At 46.2% G+C, this 17,088-nt stretch overlaps 1 long non-coding RNA gene across 1 annotated transcript in view; it reads right to left on the reverse strand.

Annotated features, from left to right (window-relative positions):
• The window catches only part of LOC138528746 (uncharacterized), a 90,554-nt gene extending 73,832 nt beyond the window's left edge, over positions 1-16,722 (reverse strand). The window contains exon 1 of the long non-coding RNA XR_011284221.1: positions 16,476-16,722. This is a non-coding gene — a long non-coding RNA (uncharacterized lncRNA). The remainder of the gene's footprint in view (positions 1-16,475) is intronic.
• Between the last annotated feature and the right edge of the window lie 366 nt (positions 16,723-17,088).

The following is a 17,088-nucleotide window of genomic DNA, read 5'->3' on the forward strand; positions in this document are numbered from 1 at the left end:
TTCAGTGAGAACTCCAGAGATCGACATGGTGTGGGTGTTTGGAGCCTACTCTTATACAGCAGAATCTCCTTTGTGCCAAAAACGAAGAGGACTCAATGGGAGATCTGCTCACATACAGGCACATCATATGTGGACCAATAATGGACCACTGTGGTCCCAGGCATTCACAGTACACCAGACTCTCTGGCTAGAATGTGTAATTGAACCAGACAGTCCAGCCCACATCCTGGAAGCACACACACACACAAGGGATGCAGAAGCCCGCAAAAGCTTGGCATTTTGCGGGAGAATGCATGCCCAAATAAGGACTGACCCGGATAGGCTTGACCTGGGGAAGGTGAAGGGGCAAGATGGCTAAAGGACAGGAAAAAGAACCTTGTGGCATGGCCATTTTGGAGCCAGGCCACCTATTTGTGCCATACGCGGTAAACATGGTTTACCGGGCAGGAAAGGGTTAAAATTACATGAAAAGATAAGCTGCCACCAGCCCTGTCCAAGGCACATCTGCACTTCTCCTAAAAAATCCTTCAAGAGTATCTAGGGCCTTTGGAAATGACTATTAAACCCAAGTGCACTGTGCTGTAAGGTACATTGTGCACTTGCTACATGTTGCAGGAAAGTTGCAACATGGACAAGGACTAAGGGAAACAAAGTCTCCCAGTACTGACTGTCTTTAAGGACATGTCAGTTTCCCCAGACTAAAGCAAGCGAAAAGCTCAGGGGAGTGCAGCTGAAGGCTGTGCTCCACTGGCAAAGTCAGACTATGATTTTTAACAGCAGCAAAAAAGTTGGGAGGTACACAACTGGAGGGAAAATTACACATACATGGACATTGTTCCTAACACATCAATATCTACATCACCATCACAATTCACACCATCCTCCATTGCACCATAACTGTCAGGACTCCAGATGTCCATGAAGATGGTGCTTTGAAACTTCTCACTCACCCCCCACAGACAGTATGAATAAGAGCAGGGTGAAAACCTAGGTGGATTCCCGCCCACAAACCCTTCAGTCCGTAGAGCACAAGAGCCTGCACGATAGCACAATGATTTATTTAAAGAAAAGAGATAGTCCACATAAACCTGCATGACAGCACAAGGTCTTACACTAGGAGATATGAAGGGTGGTCTGGTGGAGAGGGTCCAAGGTACATTAGTAGTTTACCAGGATAGATAAACACAGTTCCAGGGAGGAAATCTACAGAGCAGTGGCAGAATGCAGAGTTATTCGGGAAGGAAAGACATTCCAAAGGTAAGGCAGAGGGGTTAGTAGAAATGGTCCAAGCAGTGGCAAGCCATAGTGGAATTACTCCCGCTAGAGGGAACGAGGATAGAAGGTACCAAGGGGGCCACAATAGAGTTTCCTAAGGGGAATGAGTAGCACTGGGAAGTTGCATACAATAAGGTATCAAGGCATTTGATTTGATTGTTTATTTGTATAACGCCTATACATAATGTGTTTCAAAGCGCTTCAAGGAGGGAGGGAACATGGGAGAGTACAGTTACATTCTTACAGGTCCTTGAAACAATTCAGAATGTGAAATAACTATCATAGTCAGGCGACATTTCAGATAGTGCAAGTGCAAGGAACAATTAAGGAGGAGAGGGGACGAGAAAGAATGAGACAAGTCAACCAGTAACATTACTATGCCCGACGACAATTGATGTAGTGCATGAGTATAACAAGAGGAGGGTGAGGGGTGAGGGACGGGGGATGGAGTGAGGAGGAAAAGAGAGGAACAAAGCAAGCAACTATCATAATAGGTCAAAGGGCGATTCAGAATAGTCCTGTGGGGGGGGGAGGAGAAGACAAGGAGGGAGGGGGGGGAGAAAGACAAGCTGATATCAAAGGTCACAGGACAGATGATAAGAGTAAGTGCTAATGGACATAAAAAGGGAAGGGGGAGGAGGAGAGGGCAAGGTGGATGCGAAAGACAGGCAGCTACGATTACTATGCCTGACGGCAATTGAGGTAGTGCCAGAAATTAACAGGAGAGGAAAAGGGAGGGGGTGGGTAGGAGCGTAGGAAAGGAGGGAAGGGTGAAAAGACACTCAAGGGTGACAAGGAGATCGGGGGGGCAAAAGAGACAGCTAGGGGGAGCAAGGGGTGGCTGGGGGATTCAGGCACACTCACGGGGAGCATCGGATGGGTGGGGGACTCAAGCACACTCGGGCATCAGACAAGGAAGTCCATGAGCAAGCATGGTCAAACTGAGTAACACAAACCCATACCAAAACTACACGCAAGGGCATTCTGTAAGAGAAAGCATGGGTTGGAGACAAGGATGCAATGACATGCCAAGTCAACAGTCAACAGTAAGGTCCGTCAAGAAGACAGAGCAGGAGAAATACCAAAGAAATAAAATCTCACAGCAAGAGTTGCTGCATGCCAGATGCATCCTAGCAGCCACAGACCGGGTGTATGTCCGTGTTGACATCACACACTGGTGCACTTAGTGGCAGTGACGCTGGGTGAACACTGGGCAACTGGAAGGTGTAATCCTATGAGTGCCAAACCTGGGATTCCATCACCACGATAGATGCCAGGGCAGCTGCCAGTGAGGAACACCCACTAAGACCCACTATATTATGACAATAACATACTACAGACTCTCCTACAAAACCATATGCCTCAACATCATCCACTTCCATGTCACCTCTGCATTGTGCATCATACCCCAACCCATGGACACCCTTGTTTGTCCCAGCATGACATTATTCTGGAGGGAGGCTCATGGATCATACATCGTATGCTAAGAAAACGTGCTTAAGCCAACAATAGCATCCTTTGAAGAGATGACACATCAAAAAGAGACATAAGAAAACAGAGGTAGAACACATATCAAAGCAATGTACAGACTTCATGGTGAATGTGGCAGCGTTTTGAGAACATCATACTGCATAAACCAAAATATGTAACTGAAGCCAAGACTATCAAGATATTATGAGTGGCTTAACCCATTAACAATAACATGAAGAGATGTGGAATGCCGCCAGAATAATTACGTGTTAACACATTACCCAGTATGCAAATTGGAAGATTTGGTAGAGAGAAAAGGACAGAGGAAAAGGATCCTGGACCAACCATCATTTCACAAACCTAGATTAAGAAACAAGCTCCATTGCATTTGAACTCCTGAACAAAAATGTATACGTTAAATAAGGACCTGCTCTTTTCAGACAGCCCAAGCTTTCTATTATGAGTCATCAGCACCTATCAAGGACATCATGGGTCTTCAGATATATTCTCATCCAAGATAGTGTCATTGAGAGATGTGTATTGGGAAGGGATGCTGGGTAGGTTTGTGACCCACATCTTGACCTCAGCAAAATTAAATGTTGCTAATGCATGGAAAAAACAGATGCTACCCCAACTGCTCGCTGGTGGGGCAAGGGGAGTTTGGTTGGTTTTTACAATAGAAAAGAAATGCTGCCATGAAAATCAAGCATTGCCGATACAAATAGTTTTAGATTTTGTGTAGATATTTTCCTCTTCTTCATGGTGTTCCTCAAGGTTTTTTTCTTGGCCCCTCTACTTTTATGCTGACGACACACAACTTTTTCTCTTTTTTTCTTCGTTTACACCGGATGTTCATGATAATTTAACTTCCTGCCTGCTTGCAATCAAGTCCTGGATGTCAGATCACGTTCTTGTCCTGAACTCGTCTAAATCCGAACGTCTGTTCTTCCCTGCCACCACTATCCACTGCCTTCCCCTCCCTCCTCTGTCTTTTCTCCTCCTTCTTCCTTATCTCCTTCTAGCACCGCCCGTAATTTCGGCCTCTGCCATGACACAGATCTATCCTTTTCCCATCACATTTAATTACCTGTCGTTCTTGTTGCCTTCATCTCTTTCATATTCGCAATGCTAGTTCTTTTCTGACTTTTGCCGCTACCAAACTCCTTATCTCATCAATCATGTTCTCTCATCTATTTTATTGTTCCACTATTCTCTCTGGTCTTCCTCTCTCTCGTCAGGTCCCACTTATGTCTATCTTTAATGCTTCTATTCAACTTCTCTACCAGCTATTTCCCCATGATTCTATTTCTCAATCGCTTTCCTCGCTTGGTTGGCTTTCCTTCTCTTCTCCACTCAAATTTAATTTTCTTTGAATTGTGTTTAAATCCTGCTATGGTGTTGCTGCCAGTTATTTGTCATCTTTTGTATCTTTTTATGTCCCTACACGTTCCCTTTGTTTTCACTCTCAATTCCTATTATCCGTCCCTCAATTTTCTCTGAAAATGTTGTACATTGAATCAGTCTGCATTTTATTGTAATGTTACTTATTTTGTTCAGCGGTTTGGAATAAAGCACTCTATAAATGCTAAATACAAAATACAAATATGGGAAAGGTATTTGACAGGCATTGCTGTAATGATACTTACTTGTCATTAATGAAAGCAGTTTGAAAAGGTGCACATACCTGGGCATATAATAGCAGTGCCTGACAAATACCCATATAATACCTATGCAAACAAGTACTAGAAATGCCAACAGTTTGGGCTTTTGCATAGGTGTGGGAAAGGCACTTTCCAGGCACTGATGTAGTGATATTAACTGGCCATTGATGTTAGCAGGTGCAAACTGGTGCACGTTTCTGGGCATCTAGTAGCAGTGCCTGACAAATGCCTAATACTTATATAGAAGCTACAACTGTTGGCTTTGCCAATGCTTGTTTTTAACAGGACTTCAGTGAAGGACATGCATAGTGCTTATAGATTGAGTGACTGAAGACAGACTTGGTTAAGAAATTTGTATTACACCAGTAGCATGTTTACAACTCCAATTAAGACATTGTGTGCTTTGAAACACATATTCTTGATGTATAAGCGCCTTACAAATGCACAATAAATAAATAAATTAACTCTCCGAAGAGTGCTTTGAAAAAACACTGGCAGGCCCATCGAGCACACAGTTTGATGGTAAGGCTTGACTAAAGCAAGCTCAAAGAGTTCCGATGAGGATATGTCTTGGGCGGGAGAGGCAGGAAGTGAGTGGGAATGGCCCTAGGGATTCTCATGGCTATGGGCAGTCAATGGGTATGTAAATAACCAAACAACACCTACAAGCACTGTCTCCCTCCTCATATGCCATTCTCCCTATTTCCCCTAAAGGGCTACCTATAAGACAAAACTAAAAATAAATGCAATACTTCTCTATGTACATGATGCCCATCTAGAGATTGTACACGTTCATATCTGGTTGGGATAGAAACCAAACCCCTAGTCAGGAGGCGTTTCATTAAAATTATTCCATTTTTTTTTTATTTAAAATGATATAGTTTAAAAATAAACTTTTCATTTGTGTTCATAGAAATATACATCACATTCGGATTAGCATGAGCTTGAGTTATTCAGATCAAGAGATAAAGTAGGCAGAGAAGAGGGGAGAGAAAGAGAAAAAAGAAAAAAAAATGATTCAATACATATTCATCTTGAGGAAAATTCCCAACTGCCAAGTCCACTTCTGGTTGGATTCAATGAAAATAAACAGAACTTCCACTCCAGCTGCCCTAGCCTTCCATCAATACAGGGTCCCTGGTGTACTTTTTGTGCTGTATGCAACTAGAGTTAATGGTGTTTCCTATACATTTTGGATGTATCTTTCTAACGCTTGCTCCTATAAAATATTTATTTGAAGCTGATGTTTTTAAATAAAAAGGCCTTCACTAATATGATCCATTTGGACACAGGTGTGCAATGTACGTTAAGACTAAGAGATGCGTAATATGTCAAGCCTCCGAATTTCAGACATAAAGATAGTTGGCTTTCATATTTTCCAAAAGTAAACCAGAAAGACTAGCTCCATGCAGGAGCTGCCTTTATATATATTTTTTTTAGATATTTAGGGCCAGATTTCCCCAAAATATTGTAATGGGATTTTCCCATGTTAAAACATTTTTGTAAATCGGGCCCTTAGACTTTTTAGATATTATTGTCATTCTGAAAACGTAATTGGATTTTACTATTTGGTGGGATGGTAAACTCAGACCGCCCTATTTTTTGACTGCAACGAGACCGAGGCACCTTTTTCCTGTTAACAGGCTTAATTCTGAGGCAAAATCATAACGTATCCAAGAGTTCAGAACAGACTCAGGCGCAGTTCTCTTTAAGGGCCTCTATGACTATTCCTGGGTCTCACTGTGAAATGCTCGTCGACAAATATTCATAAGATACTTGTGGCTACCAAATCCCACCACAATCATGTGGATACATTTAGTAGCACTTCATCTCTTACCTATCCCATCCTATGATAGGTTTTCAATGTTTTTTTTTAAACAGTAAAAAAGCCCCAACGTCCTAATGAGGCCTAACGTGGTCTCCTCTGGGATTTTGGGGTATGTTTTTGCAGGTGTTCAGGGGAGGCCAGGCCTCCAAAAGTGAATGTGGTATGCTTTCTATTTTTGCTAAACCCCTCGGCTACCTGCATTAGAAATAAAAAAGACCACTTTTAGCAAGATGGGTGGATTTTTACAAAAAACACCACTATGCAGGCAGCCCACTTCCTCTCCCGACAAGCCTACTGTGGCAAATTATTCCAGTTAAATCATCAAAAAGTTTGCTGATTCGTCTTAATTTTAATCACTTGGATATTTCGGTGAAACACGTTTCCTCCAGATGCGTTTGCCAAGGACTAGTGAGCAAGATGTAGCAGAAGAAGGCTTAAAAAAAGGAGCCGTTCTGTCCACTTTTACAGAGACAGTCCCTCTCTCTGCCGATATCGGATCAATCTTATGCGTATCACAAGATCAATCTTTCTGGTAAGGTAAGACATCCTTTGTTATATGTTCTGTACAGGTCTTCCCCAGTTTTTCCAGCTTCTTCTTGTTCTGAGCTCCTGCACTGCATGGAGGCGACAAGCGTAACAAACTTTGTCAGGAAAGAACTCTGAGGCGCAGGTAAAAATAGGTTCCCGGTGTTTGTGGTGGCTCCTGCTTATCCTCAGAACCTTCTAGTAGGCCACTCTTCCTGCCTGTCTCAGTGCTGTCCAACGTGTTAAGAATGGGCTCCTGAGGGGGGCGTGGCCAGCGGGCGTAAGATGAGGACGTGATCCCTCGCCGCTCCCGGCCACCAGCCCAATCCTTCACTCATCCTGCTCTTAAAATACTACTGCGGAGTCCCAAAACTATTGCAGAGACGTCCGAAACTTTGCTGCTTCGATCCAGAACATCCCGGATCAGAATTGGTGCGAGCTGTGCGAGATATAACCCGCGGAGATCACAGACAACGAACCGTGGTGGGAGACCAAGATGGCCGCCTGAGGACACGAGAGGCGGAGACCGCGAGGCCTGGAGCTGCATCAGGCCCAGGAGAGAACGAGCAACGTGCAATCACCCACCCATCGGCTCCGGAAAGGGAATCAACTGCTTCGAGCCGGCGGTCGCCCGCCTCCCCAGCTGCCGGACTACACCGAGGCGGTCTCGGGCGCTCCCGCGCGCACAACTGCGAGGGGAGACCCTCCCGCCGCACCTGGACAGCAACGGACCCAGGCGGCTGCCGGCGGACGTGCGGAACACACAGCCTGGTGCCCATCGCGTCAGAAGGAGCCTGAGGTGAATCGAGCTGTCACCCGATCGGGCGCGTGGGAAAGCGCCGGAGAGCCCCCCCATCCCCACTTCCCCAGAGGGGGCCAACGCGAGGCGGAATCCGGCCCCTGTGCTGCAGATGCGGGTGCTCCGCTCCTCGTAGAGCGCCTGCACGTCCTCCCCGGATGCCTTGCTGCAGACAATCCTATGCCGGTAAGGAGAGGGGAGGGAAGGAGAACTGATCCTTGTCCCCTGGCGGGTGGCATTGGACCAACGCGGCTCGAGGCAGACCCCGCTGTACCCCACATAGGCCGCAGGAAGCCCATCCCCATGAGACACGTGGAGAGTTCAGCACGGCAGTGAAGCTACAAAACAACGCGGGTTCCCCGTGCCGCAGGAGCACCCCAACAGCTCCTACGCCAACTCCTGCCCATCTCGCCGTCGTCCCTGGTGGCGCTGAGAGCTTCGAGGACGTGAGATAGAACCCGGTCATCCTGTGTGACACTGCCCAGACGTACATGAACAAAGACAACGTTCCCAGCCCCAAAAAGTTAGCAATCTAGCGCGTATTGCCAGCAAGCAGCGGCGAGAAAGTCCAAGCTATCTTGACTAAACACCAGAAGGCGTTCAACAAAACAATCACGCCATTGCTGCGGGGCCCTGAGCGACGGCTACCCCTGTGCCTCCTCAGCTTGGACAGCACCGTTTTTCCCACCCGATAAACGCAACTGTGGGAAACTAAGCACCATTGTCCTCCCTGTGCGCACTCATAGGGCTCCCATTCACCATTGTGAGAGGCACTGGAAGCAACTCCCACGGAATCGCAGTCCGTAAAATTGTCCCCGACACGCACACAGGAACTGTAAACATCCCTACTGCATAGAGTTGAAAGAGTGGACCTACCATACCGGAATCTCCCTCCCATTCAGCAATACTTGTCTCCCTGTCCTACAGCGGGCCCCCCCTTCCAGGTAGCTCTTGGACCTGCACAGCCACTTCACCAAAATACCTGCAATGGGGAAAGATAAGCCCAGAAAGACCATCACACAAAGCAGGATTGAACAATATGCAACTACACCAATGTCTCGTTCCCCAGAGAGACCACTACAACAAGACTCGGATAGCATGGAAGAGAATATCTCCCTCAGAGACATTATGGGTGCCATTGCCAGCTCTAGAACTTCCATGGAGAAAAAGATGGACAGTATAGGTGCTGACGTATCCTTGCTAAGACATGACCTCCAGAAGCTAACGTCACGCACAAGGGAGGCAGAGATGCGGATCTCCGAAACTGAGGACAACCTCCGTGGAGTTAACCATCAGATGGCTGGCATGATGGCAAGAATAAAGCTCCTGGAAGCAAGAGCAGATGATACTGAGGGCAGATCAAGGCACAACAATGTCCGTATTCTCGGCCTTCCAGAAAAGGCAGAGGGAGACTGTATGGAGCTCTTCCTGGAGAGGTGGCTCGCGGACATATATGACGCACAGTCCTTCTCCAAGTTCTTTTCCATTGAGCGTGCCCATCGTATTCCCACCGGCAAGATCACACCGGGAGCACCGCCTCGTACAATTATAGTAAGGTTCCTAAACTATAGAGATAGAGATACAGTGCTGCAGCTGGCGAGGTCTAAAGGAACTATCACGTACAATGGATCAAGAATTTCCTTTTTCCCTGACTTCACCAGGGAAGTTCAGAAAACGCGTCAATCCTTTGACCCCCTCAAAAAACGCCTCCAAGCAATGGGAGTTAAATATGGGCTCGTATTCCCCGCCCAATTTAAGATTTTTCACAAGAATACAACAATACACTTCACTGATCCAAGGGAGGCGTGGAGCTGGGCTGAAGAGCATATAGAAGGCGACTGGAGTGCCGACGGGAGACGGAGAGGAGAACGGAATAGGCCTCGTCCTGAGCGACCACCTGAACATGTACCGCAACAACAACAGCAGGTAGGAATCCCACAACAGGTGGAGGATTAGTAAACATCGCCAAGATCCTGGACGTCCACATCACTACAAATATACCGCAAAATGCTGCATCGCACACTGCAAGAGTGTCGACGTCGGCAACCCCGGCTGGCGGCCAACCACACGGCGGTCCCCCCCCCCACCGGGCATAAAGTAAACTCGGAGCGCCCATAGCGGAGCTCCACTGCCCTGCCCTGTGTTGCTCTCAGTGACAACACCTGGCACACCTGTGCTCTGGACTCGGACTGTCACAGGGCAGATTGATGTAGTTTACAGTAAAGTTGTTTAAAAGTTAAACAATGGGTCGACAGATGCTTCAGTTGTGGGTGGAGTATGGGGAGGGGGGAGTTGGATTTATTATATGTATTCAATGTTCAGCATACATAGGCAAGAGGAGTACGATATGTAGACTAAGCGGGATGGATATGACGGGTATGCGACCGAAGAGATCCACCTGTGAAAACAAATCCCAGAACAACAATGGCGGCTGAGAACACTCCAAACCAAAGAAAACTCAAACTCCTGGTATGGAATGTGAACGGATTAGGTAATAGCATCAAAAGACGCCTGGTCCTCCAGCATCTAAACAGACACTCCCCAGATATAGCCATGTTGACTGAAACGCACCTAGCCGGAAACATATGCAAATTCTTCCAAAGATCAAACTACCGCACCGCGGTACATGCTGGCTTCTCTATGGGCGCGAGAGGGGTCCTTATACTAATTTACAAGAAGCTCCCTTTGGCAATCACAAACACATTGCAAGACACAGGAGGCCGATATGTGTACATTCAAGCAACGCTATGGAATCAAACACTGGCACTCATGGCAGTATACTCCCCGCCAGCTCTCCTTAATGACCTGCTAAACGAAATTACCCCTATCGTGGCAACGGGACTTGCAGACACAATGGTGATTGGGGGTGACTTCAACAAGGTCATGGATTATACCCTGGACCGTACACACCTGAGGGCCAGGGACCCAGCCACCACGACTAGATTGGCTTCCTTCGTGTCAGCAATGGGCCTATGTGATGCGTGGAGAGCCCTTCATGCTCAGACACGACAGTACTCCTTCCATTCGGGGGCCCATGCCTCGATGTCTAGGATAGATTACTTCTTCCTCCCACATCAATCTATCCACAAACTAAGCAGTGCATCCTTCCTCCCGCGTGGAATCTCCGACCATTCCCCACTCCTGCTTGAATTGGAATCAGCAAGACCACGACCGCCACCCTCATGGAAGTTGAACTCCTACTACCTAGGATTCCCAGAATTTCAGGAGATGATGGAGCCAACTACCTCCAATTATTTCAAACTTAATGCAGATTCGGTGGATAATCCCAATACATTGTGGGAGGCGTATAAACCGGTTGTTCGCGGAGAAATTATATCATGGACATCCCATAAAAAAAAGAAGCACAGTGAAAAACTCATTGAGGCGGGGAGTGTGGTCATATCCAAAGCGATGGAACACATAGCCAGTGACACCCCAGAGACGAATAGGGCCCTATTGTTGGCACGGAAAAAGCTGCACAATCTGTCTCTGGACTGTGCTAGGAAAGCACATGCTGCAATGAAGGCACGTGTATATGAGACAGGAGACAAGGCAGGCAAAATGCTTGCGTGGCTCGAAAAGCGAGACGAAGGACAACAGAAGGTGAACCATATTAGAACTTTAGACGCAAACTTAGTTTACACTGATGTAGAGATTGCAGAACGCTTTGCCGAGTTCTATGAAGACCTATACAAACCCCCCACCATTGCCAAAGATACTACTATACTAACCAATATTGCCCTCCCAACACTCACCACTGATCAAATCTCCGCTCTAGACAGCAAAATCACTACTACTGAAATATCAACTGCCATCGGGCAACTCCAAGCAGGCAAGACCCCTGGCCTGAACGGGTTTCCGGTGGACATCTGGAAAAAGCTAAACCATCTAGATATACCCGCTCACCTGCTCAATGTGTTTGAATACTCCCTAAAACATGGCGAGCTCCCAACAGATCTCCGCAAGGCCAGCATCATAGTAATTCCCAAAAAGGATAAGCCCCCAGAAGAATGTACCTCCTATCGGCCCATATCCCTCATTAATAGTGAAGCTAAAATACTAGCTAAAATACTAGCTATAGATTACAAGTAGTCATTACATCTCTGATCCATCCGGACCAATGTGGCTTCATGCCCCAGAGGTCGACCAGAATGAACATTCGTAGATTGCATCTCGCACTAGAGAGAGCACCGGCCCAACAACAATCCCTGGCTCTGTTGGCCATAGACTTTGAAAAAGCATTCCATTCTGTTCATTGGGAGGCACTATGGGCCATAATGCGCAAAATTCGGGGAACCGTTCATACGATGGGTACAACTCCTGTATAATAACCCACTGGCCGAAGTTAGAGTAAATGGGTGGCCGTCGCGCATCATCCGATTAGGCAAGGGAACCAGACAAGGTTGCCCACTTTCGGCAATGCTATTTGCACTAATAATAGAACCATTAGCAGCCCTCCTGCGAGACACCAACACGTGGACTGGCTTCAGATGGGGCCCGAATTGGGAAGATAAAGTATCCCTCTATGCAGACGATCTCCTAATATACCTGGGCGACCCAGCGGCCTCCTGCTCTGTGGTCACACAACTCCTAATAGATTATGGAACCTTCAGCGGACTCAAAGTAAATTGGTCTAAATCCGTGCTGTTCCCAGTTAAAGGGGTAGACTGTATACCGACATCCGGCTCCCCATATAAGGTTGAAACCAATCAGTTCCGATACTTGGGTATTTTAATAACCAACGGGCTGGATAGCTACATAAAACAAAACTTACATCCAGTTATCAGAAGATATGAGCAAGACGTAGTCCACTGGCAGGCGCTACCACTGACACTGTTAGGAAGGGCGGCACTCTTCAAGATGTTGACCCTACCCCGCTTCTTATACATTCTCCAGAACGCCCCCCTACATGTTCCCACTGCGGAATTCCACAGAATAGATACCACAACACGTATACTCCTGTGGGGTGGGAAACGCCCGAGAATTGCCCTCTCAACTCTCCAGCGCTCGATATGGGAGGGGGGAATCGGACTCCCGAATATCCAGATCTATTATTGGGCGACTCAGATGGCAACAGTCAATGACATACTACACGGAGACCCGACCATCCCACACATAAGAGCAGAGCTAGCGGCGAGACACGGTATGTCCCCACTTGAAAGCCTCTACTGTAAACAAACCCGCCCGCCCGAATGCACAATAGCAGTACAAATAAGCCTTGGTATGGAAAGAAGTGCATAAACATTTAGGTTGGGACAACAAAATTACCCCAGTCCAACCCATATGGAACAATGCTAGGCTCCCAAACCTTGTCGATCTCCCAAAATGGCCAAACTGGGCCGCCGCTGATGTATAGACAATCCAACAGATAATCGTGAATGACCAACTAATACAGTTCCCTGAGCTCGCTACCGCATATGGCCTCCCAGAGACTGAACAATTTCACTATGGGCAATTGCAGCACGCACTAGCTTTGCACAGGACCCAACTTGTGGACATGCCAGAATGCACGCCAATAGAAAGAAATATAGTTGTTGACAGTGTGAGTAACAAAGTTACATCTACCATGTACAATGCCATTTCTTCATTTGCCACAAAGGAACTGCTGAATCTGAAGGCGAAATGGGAAATTGATATTGGCCCTATATTACCTGAAGACTGGATTGAAATCCTGATGTACCCTAGAGAATGCGCAATCTCAGCACGCATTAGGTTAGTACAACTTAAGATACTCCACAGGATATACTATCCTCGAATAGCTCTGTTCAATTGGGGCGGAATATCCGATCCCAATTGCCTACGGTGCAAACAAACAGAAGGATCCTTCTATCATATCCTCTGGCAATGCGCACGCATACAACGATTCTGGCACAAATGCAGCGCGAGACTCTCCAGGGCCATATGCCGCCCGATTCCAACAGAGCCCAAACTCCTTCTATTGGGCATCGCTGATACAGTAGAATTGTCACGATTTGAAAAACTACTTGTTTCAACAGCCACAGGAATTGCTAAAAGGAACAACGCACAATTGTGGGGCTCAGAAAACACCCCAAAATATGGTCACTGGATAACGGACGTGGATTCAGTCATCCTGATGGAACGCCGAGTCTACCAGGCTAGAGGCTGCCCGGGCAAAGCAGATAAGATCTGGGGAAAATGGGAACAGACTATGTAACTCTGCTATAATGTTGTCAAATTGTATTGTTGTGAAAGTGTATAAGGCCTACACCCGCTAATACCATCCTCTCAGAAGTCTTGAACAGTACCATGACGCACAAACTGCCAGCTATCTTACCGTCCAATGTATTTACACTACTGGTATCTCTGCGATTGCTTATATCTAAACGTATTTATCCCTGCTACTCTGTCACCCGTATGCGAAGTCTTACAATTAAGGTTTGGTATGTTGTTGTTTCATTGCATAAAATATAATAAAATGTGTTATCAAAAAAAAAGAATGGGCTCCTAACAGTAGTGGCTCGCATTTTGTTAGTCTTGTGGTCCTCATTCCGTCTCCTTGCAGTCACCACCAGTTGGACCCGGCCAGCTCAAGTTGATGTGGGTCCATTGGAAGGAGGAATTGTGAGGTAGACGGGCACTTTTGCCTCCCACTGTAGATTGACAGTTGTGGAGAGCGATTCTTAACCTCAACAGGTGTGTCTTTAATAGCCCCCAGCCTACCAAACTTGTAAAGAAGTTAAAACTAAATGCAGGTAAAGTTAAGTATTTCCACTAAAAGGCTTCGGCTATGAAGGAACCTGCTGGAGAGTCACAGCATGAAATGCCATTTCACTAAAAATGAGAATGGGAACGCCCGAGGGTCTCTGAAATATATGACCTTTTGACCTGAAGCCACTGTTTGCACTTATGAATAACAAATAGATCTGAAGACAGTGATGGCGAAACAGTCATGTGCATCAATTCATCTATAACTGCTGCAATACCATAGACTAAAGTTAGGGCCTTATTCAGAGTAGGGCGAACATAGTAAAACAGGCGGGCGCCATTTTCTAAGCACTAGACTGTAAAGGTAAGGAGAGGAATCAAAATGTCATCCTTCTATGCCTTACTTGTACACTCATGCAGAGTAGGGGCACCAAATGGATCTAAGATTTCCGCCAGGCATTCCTCCCTCCGCCTTTAAATGGCTTCTGGCTTAGATCCAGGAAAAGATGTTTGTGCTGGGATAAAACCAATGGATTCCTACGGACTGTGTGTATGTTTTTAGCACCTAGTAAGAGCAGGCGGATTCCATAAGGATCCATTGTAAATGCACTGAAGGCAGTCAGCATTTAGGGCCTCGTTGAGAGTTTGCGGGTAACAGTAAAACATGCAGTATTTCGGGATACTACATGTTCTAACGAGCCACCCACCAAATTATGAGTTTCTCAAATTAAAGGCATGGAATCCACCTGCACTTGTGTGGAGGAAATGTGCTCCACACAAAAGTGTTTCTGCATATCATAGTAACCCATGCGGTAATTACACGCGCAGTAATGTGGTATTTCCCCATGAAGTCCTATGGTATGGGACGCACAAATGTAGACTAACAGAAAGGTCCTCATACGTCTGAATGAGGCAGGCTGGTCCTGTTTCTGTATGCTTACAATACACAATAACGGTATTTGAGTTTGGCAGTGTTTCCAGAGGAAATGCAGCCACACTTTAAATGAGCACCTCATACATGTGTACAAAACGGCGCGTAAAAGCAAGGCGTACTGGAGATCTTGCCTACTTTTACACTTTGCTTTTGCACCGCGTTTTTTTCAAATGTGGAAAACCGCATGGAGGCGACTAAGCAGCATGTAAGTGCTAATGTTTAATGGTCGCATCCGCGAAATTATCATTGCTTACAAAATCACCCAAATAGCTCCTAGTCTTAGCAGGTTATGAGGTGTGATTGCAAGGGGTATATACTTCATGGAACACAGAACGTACTGCCTGCGGCAAATGTGGGCTATTTACCACATGTAATCCTTTGTTTGTACCACGTTTCAAATATCTCATGCAATCACAACTGACATATGGTTAAAAAAAAGTGGTACTCAAAATGCCACATGTTTTTAACGTTATCGCCAGCCGTGTGCTTTACTTCAACAAACAGGCTGTGGTTAGCTCCCACTGTCGGCATCCTTAGACACTTGCCTCAAACTATCAAAACATCCCTCAGCAGCAATGAAAAATCAACATGCATGAACGTTAAAATATTTAGCCATACACAGCGGGACAGCGCTAAAAAAAATCGAACGTGTGCCATATGTGTTCATTTATTAAAATGTTTGTATCAACCGTACATCCGGTGTGTACATACATAATAAACATTTGAGGAATTACGGAACTACCCGAAATATATGTATGTATAATGTACACCAATACATATCTCCTTTCTCCAACATATGTAATTAACATATATACATAGAGAGAGAGAGAGAGAGAGAGAGATAATACACATACAAATTATTAAAAACTCTCCCAAATAAATGTGGTAAAAAGCGGGATGAAAAAGGTTTTTAAGGCAAAGGGTTGTGCAGAGAAATAAAAAGAAATCGTTATTTCGTTTTGTTTTAATTTTAGACCATTTTGTTTTATATATGAGCAATGCTGAAAGTGCAAGGGAAAATGCGAAAATGCGTGGGTTATTTACCCGCGCGGTAAAGAGGCCAAGGAAAAGTCCCCGGGAGATGTAGGTAAGACAATTTTCACACGCGGGCGTGGTGTGTGCGCGTTGGATGAATGCCAACCAACGTAACTTGGTAAACTGCTTCCGACTGTTTTAGAGGACCTCTGTACGCGGTATGTAGATTTCTAATTTCCTTCTAAAGCGTCTGCGATTACTTGACAGGCACTGAACATACCCCTCATTTTCAATAGCTCTAGAACATTTGTGGAATCAATCCAACAATAATTGCATTTTTACCCGTTTTCAGTCTGTTTTCAGGCAGGGTCCTGATCTTCGGCGGCTCTGCATCCGCGAGGCATTCCTCGACTTCCGCGCTCCAGAATAATCTAGCAGCCGGACTGGCCCCCTGCAACGATGAATGGAAATCCCGCCGTCCGCCTCGCGACCCTGGCTTCCTCGCGTTGGATTCCCATCTCTCAGCACATCCGTTTCCGAGCACGTCCTTTATAGTTCGCGCGGTTGTTTCCCTTTCTAACCCTGGAAAAAAACGAGAAGTCCAACCTGTGGCTGCTGCTTGCTTCTCTAGCGCGCAGACTCCTCGCCTGGAGAGCTGGGCTCCCCCTTTCTATACCAGAGCGCTTCACACTGGCGTTTCACTGTCAGACTCGCGCCAGCTCCTCTTTCACGGAGCATGAGACAAGGGACCCGTTTCAGCCAAGGTTTGGTGGGCAACCCATCATCCACCTCAAAGTTTTAACAGACTTGGACTGGCTTAGCCCGAAGTGCCTGCGCAACATGGCCGTGTTGCCCAGGTTTTTTTCGGAGAAAATGAATTCGGCTTTTTGGTTTTGGTGATTAAAATAGCCGAAACCATTGTTTCAGTAGAAAGAGGGAATGGGGGTTCCGAACT

The sequence above is a fragment of the Ambystoma mexicanum genome, chromosome 7q (genome assembly GCF_040938575.1).
Source record: "Ambystoma mexicanum isolate Mex_15411 chromosome 7q, UKY_AmexF1_1, whole genome shotgun sequence".
Classification (NCBI taxonomy): Eukaryota; Metazoa; Chordata; class Amphibia; order Caudata; family Ambystomatidae; genus Ambystoma; species Ambystoma mexicanum.